The following is a 7,500-nucleotide window of genomic DNA, read 5'->3' as shown; positions in this document are numbered from 1 at the left end:
CTCAGAGCGTAAAGACAGACAAAATACTGCTAAGCAATTTACCCGGCGTGCTAACATTTCTTATTTCTTTACTAAAAAAATTATTTTCTACACTAAGAAAGCCATGACATACCTGGCAAATGACCTTATAAAAATGAAAACAGGCAATACTCTAAATAATAAGTAAAGACAAGATGAGCCTCAACTTACTCCCTACCTACATTCTTTTCTGAAAAAAAAAAGTTGACACACCCAATTACAAAGCGCTTAAATACTAGACTTTGAAACTTTGGCCTTTATATTGTCAAACAAAAAGATTAAATTCAATAATACCAAAAGCAAAAAAGAGTGGTCACACCTTGTGTCTACCTAATAAAAGAGAAACGCCTGAAGGCTTGTTTACAAAGTTCTACATGCATGAATAAGTTCTAAACAATTGCATCGCCCCAAATTTGATCAATAAAAGTTTACCAAAACATCTCTCCCTAAAAACCTAATTATCACCAGTCAAACACTGACACCCAAAGATTATTGTAATTCGAGCGAGACTATTTGTGTATGGGGAGGGGTGCGCGCTTATATGAGTGTGTATGTATATGTGTGTATTGCGTGTATATATATATAAGCATGTTTATAGACAGAAGGCGCATGATTTAGTGGTTAAGGTATTGCACTCACGGTTGCGAGATCGTGGGTTCAATTCCCAGACCGGGCGTTGCATTGTGTTCTTGAGGAAAGCAGTTCATTTCACGTTGATCTGCGATCATTTCATCATCTGACATTTGGCATCCAATTGCACCTGTACAGGTAATGTTGATCTGACGGAGGGAGTGAGCTTATGTCTACATAAACATCTTATCACTATAAACAAATCATCTGTGTGGTTGTTCCGTGAGAAGCTGTCGAACCCTTATACGACGTTTAAAAACTGGAGAGTCCATCATAGACAGATAAATAGATAGATAGATGGATAGATAGAGAGAGACAGACAGACAGAGGGAAGACAGATAGATAGACAAACACACGTATATATTTAAATATGCGTACACACTCACACCCATACACATATGCATATGCATAAATCTTTAACGATATACATACGCAAACCAATCATGAAACAATATTTCTGAATAATTAACTACTTTTGATCTATTACAATTTTTGTGTCATCAATATTTTTGACGGTGTATGGCTGATTACACTGCGATACATCAGGCTGAGTAAAATGTAAGCAACGTTTAGAAACAGGAAATTCATCACAATATATTTCAACAATGCAGAAATTTTATTCATCATAGTAAGTACCATTACAATCAACACATTTTTGCCGACGAGTTACAGATTCGTTTATTCAGATAACATGAAAATCAGAAATTCTGAAGCTGATGAACTCTTTGAATGTACTTTCAGCATCGGTTTGATTTTTGAACTCCTTCTCTCGCAGGAAAACATCAACGTGCTTGAAAAAGTGGCAGTCGGTAGGAGAAAGGTCTGGAGAATAGGCTGGGTGGGGAAGAACTTCATAATCAATGTTCCTCAATTTCTGGAGCGTTATTAGTAAAACGTGTGGTCGAGCATTTTCATGAAGAATGATTGGCTCTCTTCCGTTGACCAGTCTGTGATCGAGGAGTACAGTTTTTCGTTCATTTTGGCAATTTCATGGCAATATGTTTCTACAGAAATGGTTTTTCCGGGTTTTAAGAAGTTATAGTGGGTGAGTCCAGCAATAGATCACCAAACAGTCAGCATAAGCTTCTTTTTGAAGAACTCGGATTTAAGGAAGGTTTTTCGGTGCTTCATTTTCCTCCAACCACTGCGAAAAACATTTTCATTATCATACAGAGTCCACTTTTCAACGCTAGCTACACTACGGTCGAGAAATTGATCTGTCTGGTTACGAAGAAGAAGAAACGAGCAAATTCCATATCTGCGCATGTTTTGATTTTCATTTAAATCGTGTGGTACCCATTTGTCGAGCCATTTTTGATTTTCCGATCTCAAACTGTCAAACTTGAAGTTCTTTTGTCAATTCTCGGGTGGTTTTATGTGGATCTTTCTCAATGACGGTCTTTAATTGACCGTCATCGATGACAGATTGGCGTCCACTACGCTCACGATCTTCAAGGCTCAGGTTTCCACTGCGAAATCGTTTAAACCATCTTCGAGCAGATCACTCGCTCATCATTCCCTCACCAAACGTTTCGTTGATATCGCGAGCAGTTTCAGCTGCTTTACGTCCTTTTTTTTTAAAGTTGAATAACAAAATTACTAGAATATCGCACTTTGACAGTTCTATTTCAGATGATTGTAACAACAATGAAAAAAATATCAATGTTGATTTATTGATGCATTTAGGTAAGTCTGTATCTACATTATCAGACAATTGCAAAACAAAAAAAGAAAGAAAATGTTTTTAAAAAATTCAAAACTCTGCATAAATCTGGTACAAATTCTTCTGATTTCAAGATATTGCTTACTTTTTGCACAACCTGATATATATAGCTAAATTTACCGATGTTTTGGAAAATGAACAAAATACATTGAATAAAGTTGTTCTTGATATGCAACACGTGACTGAAGATTAACCTGATGATGGCTAAAATGCATTTGATGAAAGTTTTGTTTAGGTTGGGATAACCTGAGGTTAAACAATAATAACAATTGCCTGTGGATCATACTCTGATTAGCGCCAATTCTTGTTTACTATTAGAAGGTGCAAGACATGGTTAGCTTCACGTTGATAAGGTTGTGTGTTCAATTCGTAGACGAGGAGATGCATTGCATCTTTTTGAATAAGATATTTGATTAAACATTGCACAAATGTCCCAAGGTGGTGCTCCAGCATGACCACGACTGCATAACTGAAACGAGTAAAAGAGGATAAAAGAGTATCCTCCTCGGCTGAAACGTATACTAACTAAGCGTTTGTACAGTTTTGTATTCCTCCAGGTGTCACATCCTGGATATTCCACTGTGACAGAGAGAGAGAGAGAGAGAGAGAGAGAGAGAGAGAGAGAGAGAGAGAGAAAGAGTGAGAGACAGATTATAGTGAGTGTTCGTGAGTATATGTTCACGAATTATATACAGCAAATTACCGAAAGCGTAGTATATACACTCTAATGTCAAAATCGCTTTAAAGTGATTGCCATGTTAGGCTGTCTTTTCTTTCAATTCTTTATCTCTCTTTTGCAATCCATCAGTGACGACAGGTTGCTAATTTATATACGTATATATATATAAGTATATAGACGTAAGTTAACAAATATCCACCAGAGCACCCACGCAGTGTCTGCCATGACAATTGTTTTCATCTATTTGCTATGAAGTCTTATCTTCATAATTCAACTAAACTATTCTTCTGACAATGCACTCGAATAAAAAGGAAAATATACTCCATTGTCGTCTTCCATACTCGCCGGTAAAATAGGGATCTGTTCAGTTGGACCAATTCATTGGTGGATTAACGCAGATCCTCATGAATGAGAATTATCAATCGACACTCATTGACCTGAACAAGATTGCAACGCAGAGGGTCTGTGAGGCTGAGTTTACCCTCCTTCAAGCGGGAAATCCATTTATATACAGTTCATTTAGGAAGAGGGTTTTCGTTGTACACAGCACAAATGTCCTGAGCAGGATTCACAACGTTACAGGCTTCATTGAAAGCGAAGAGTAACAAGTGTTGAAAACGCTCATTATTTTCTGCTTGAAACACTATCGTCATATGTTTGAAAAGCGATACAATTTATTCAAGTTCAAAAACGATAAACAAAATTTGAATACAAATTATAAAGTTATCCCCCCCAAAAAAAACTTGTAAAACAACGATAAAAATATATAGCATTGCAAAGAGACGAACAAATTTACCTGTCGAACAACTAATACTTCACATCGACAAATATTTTTGTAACAGTGCATACTGGATTCTACGTTCTATCTTTTATGGCCCATGCATTAAGCGCCACTTAATCTGTCTAACTATCTTTCAACTAAATATTTTGATTGAGTCTGCTGTTCGGTACCTGGTTCTGATGCTAACGAATAATAATATTTCTGTCTCTTCCATGAACGAAGACACGTGATGCAATGCACAGGACGCTTATATATCTAAGTGAAGATTATCGACCAGCTTAAAAATCTTTCATCGGAACACTTTGCTTTCAACTTTTCTTCCTTCAATTTTTCTGTACATTCCTTTCAGGCAGTTCTTCAAAGAATGTGCTGCAACATATTTTCTTGCCATAGTTATTGTTCTTTTATATCAGATACAATTTTATGGAGCACTTATTTATCAATTTCTTATGGAGCACTTTCAGCCTTTAATATGTCTGTAGTAATTCCTTCAATCTCGTACTTGCTATATCGATCTCGATTTGGTGAACCACTAGTGTCGAAAGTAAAATGGCATGGCACACGGATACGTACACGAGCACAAACACACACACACATATATTTATGTAGAGAGAGACAGCCAGAGAGACAGAGACCAGGAAGGATATATATATATATATACCGGAGTAAACACATAAATGTGAAACAAGGTGGATAAAAGAGTACTCAAATACCAGAGGTAGAGTAATATGCTTTATTTAAAAGCAGCAGAAATTCAACAACAGTTTTGTTAAAAACTGTCTGACGAACGGGATCGTGAAACTCCGAGTAACAGCTTTTGTTGAATTTCTGCTGCTTTTAAATAAAGTATATATATTATATATATATATATATATATATATACAGACACGCAGGAAGTAAATAGACACTTTGAATTTTAATTTTCGAAATCATTTATTTGATATTAAGTGGTTGAATGAGGGGTTTTCTTCTAGCTCCTCGTCCATAATACCAAAGCTTATGCAGATATGTAACACACGTTCTTGGACTATCTTCTAGATGTCTTGCAATGTCAGAAGCCTTCAAATGGGGTTCGTTTTCCACAATTCTCTTCAAATAGCGAAGCTTCCTTTCCGAGGGCCCAGGTCGGCCGGGACGGGAATCTGTTGATTCTTTTCATTGGCTTTTGAATTGCACTATAATTTTATTAACAGTAGCAAGAGGAATTTGAAGATTTTCGGTAAAATTTTGCTAGCTAAGACCAGCCTGAGATTGCCCAACAATACGATCTCTTTGAAAATCTGACAGTTCTGCTGAATTTTTTGTGCATGGCATGGTTACTCTTCGCATATGTTTAATATACTGTCACCTGGAATGAAAAAGAATAATTACATTGTAAATTATACACCGCTGAAAACATATTAAGACGCTTAGATCAGAAATTTTGAAAATTAAAGGTGTCTATTTACTTTCTGCAAATTTGTGAATATTTATTTATTTACACACACACACATACACAAACAAACACACATATATATAAACACCAAATATAGAGCAAAATATTTTTCAGGTTTAATCTTGTTTTTGCGGTAGATCCTGCTTTTCTTGTTGAGCGCTGGTTATTATCATTTTCGTTGTTTCCAGTTATAGAGAATACACTTTTCCTCCCTTGTAATGATTTTCCCATGGAAAAGTTCGGTAGCGAGACTTGTCTTCAATAAGAGCACTCCGTCGGTTACGATGACGAGGGTCCCAGCTGATACGATCAACGGAACATCTTGCTCGTGAAATTAACTTGCAAGTGACTGAGCGATCCATAGACACGTGTACCCCTCACGTAGTTCTCAGGGAGATTCAGCGTGACACCGAGTGTGACAAGGCCGGCCCTTTGAAATCCATCTACATTTTTGCCAGCTGAGTGCACTGGAGTAACGTGAAATAAAGTGTCTTGCTCAAGGACACAACGCGTCACCGGGAATTGAACTCACGACCTTACAATCGTGAGCCGAATGCCCTAACAACTGAGCCACGCGCCTTCACTTTATTCAATAAGAAACAGAAGAGAACTATCTGATGAAGCTAAGAGGCACCCAGAACATGAGGGACATACTGACAAAGTTTAGACACTTTTCCTACTTATTGATGATGTTTTGCGAGGTAAGTGTAATTTCAAATTAATTCTTTTACTACTTATACAGTTTAGTTTGTATTTTCTTTGACTACAGTTTTCAGAGGTTCAAAATTGTCATAAACTTGGTAATTCAGATGTAAGGGTGTCTGTGAGAGAAGAATTTCCGGAACGAAATTAGTCAAACAATCGCTGATATGCCTAGACACTTAAAACTTTATATTAATGGTTCCGGGTTCATTCCCAATGCATGGCACTTTGGGTAAGTGTCTTCTACTATAGCCTCAGGCCGACCAAAGACTTGTGAGTGGATTTGGTAGACGGAAACTGAAAAAAGCCCGTCGTATATAAGTATATATATATATATGTGTGTGTGTGTGTGTGTCTGTGTTTGAACTCGCAACATCGCTTGATAACCGATGCTGGTGTGTTTACATCCCCGTACCTTAGCGGTTCGGCAAAAGAGACCGATAGAATAAGTACTAGGCTTACAAAGGTTCGATTTGCTCGACTAAAGGCGGTGCTCCAGCATGGCCGTATTCAAATGACTGAAACAAGTAAAGGAGATAGTAAAAGAGTAAAATTTTTATACCACTTCCATTGCAGAAAAGCTCTTTTTGAAATCATAAAATATGCAATATCTGATGTGAGTCTGATTTAAACTCGTTTATTAAGGTTAACATCGATACAAATTTAACAACTACGGTACAAAGAAATCTGCAAAGAATGTAAAAGTCATTAGAATATTAAAAAATAAATGCATATTTCACGTATTTATTATTTAAAATTATGTATCTAAATTAAATGTCTTCTCAAGTTTTGCCAAACGGTTTTCCTTGGAATTCTCTTTTAAATTACACCTACCTGCTCAAGGAGACGCTACTGCGAGCCGCTTCAGAAAGACTGTCTCAACATCACATGGTCAACTGCAGTTCAAACCAGTATATTATATATAAATATAAGTATATTACACGTACTTATGTGTCTACACGTTTGTAAATATATCTGCACCAATATATGTATATTTATATATATATATATCTACATACATACAAATTTATACAATTTTTGGCATATATATATCTAGGTATACATGTACAGTATTTACGTATGTATCGATGCATGTATGTATATATATATATTCCATACATGAACTATAGAATGAAGGAGAGAAGGAGAGTTTGAAAGGACATTTAAGATTGAAAGAAATATAAAAACATAGGAAATGAAAGACGGAAGGAAAGAATAAAGGAAAGAGCATGACTAAATCTGTACACCAATCAACGTCAAACTATACAACATACCCACATACACGTACATACATATATATCATATATGAATATTATATGTTTATATATATGTATTATATGTATATATATATGTTTATAATATATATATATATATATATATATATATATATATATATATATATATATATATATGAATGCACATATATACATACCTGTGTATGCATGTATGTACTTGTATTTATGCGTGTATAAGTGTATGTCTGCGCATGTGCGTGCGTCTGTATGCGTGTGTCATAGCTGGTAGGTAGAAAA

At 35.9% G+C, this 7,500-nt stretch overlaps 1 long non-coding RNA gene across 1 annotated transcript in view; it reads right to left on the bottom strand.

The window, feature by feature from the left end:
- Positions 1–4,786: 4,786 nt before the first annotated feature.
- Positions 4,787–7,500, bottom strand: part of LOC118763940 — a 37,539-nt gene continuing 34,825 nt past the window's right edge. Inside the window, exons 2-3 of the long non-coding RNA XR_004999712.1 lie at positions 6,803–6,864; positions 4,787–5,179 (exon numbers count right to left, since the gene is read on the bottom strand). This is a non-coding gene — a long non-coding RNA (uncharacterized LOC118763940). The remainder of the gene's footprint in view (positions 5,180–6,802; positions 6,865–7,500) is intronic.

The sequence above is a fragment of the Octopus sinensis genome, linkage group LG6, assembly GCF_006345805.1.
Source record: "Octopus sinensis linkage group LG6, ASM634580v1, whole genome shotgun sequence".
Classification (NCBI taxonomy): domain Eukaryota; kingdom Metazoa; phylum Mollusca; class Cephalopoda; order Octopoda; family Octopodidae; genus Octopus; species Octopus sinensis.
This window is presented reverse-complemented; position numbering and strand designations above follow the sequence as displayed.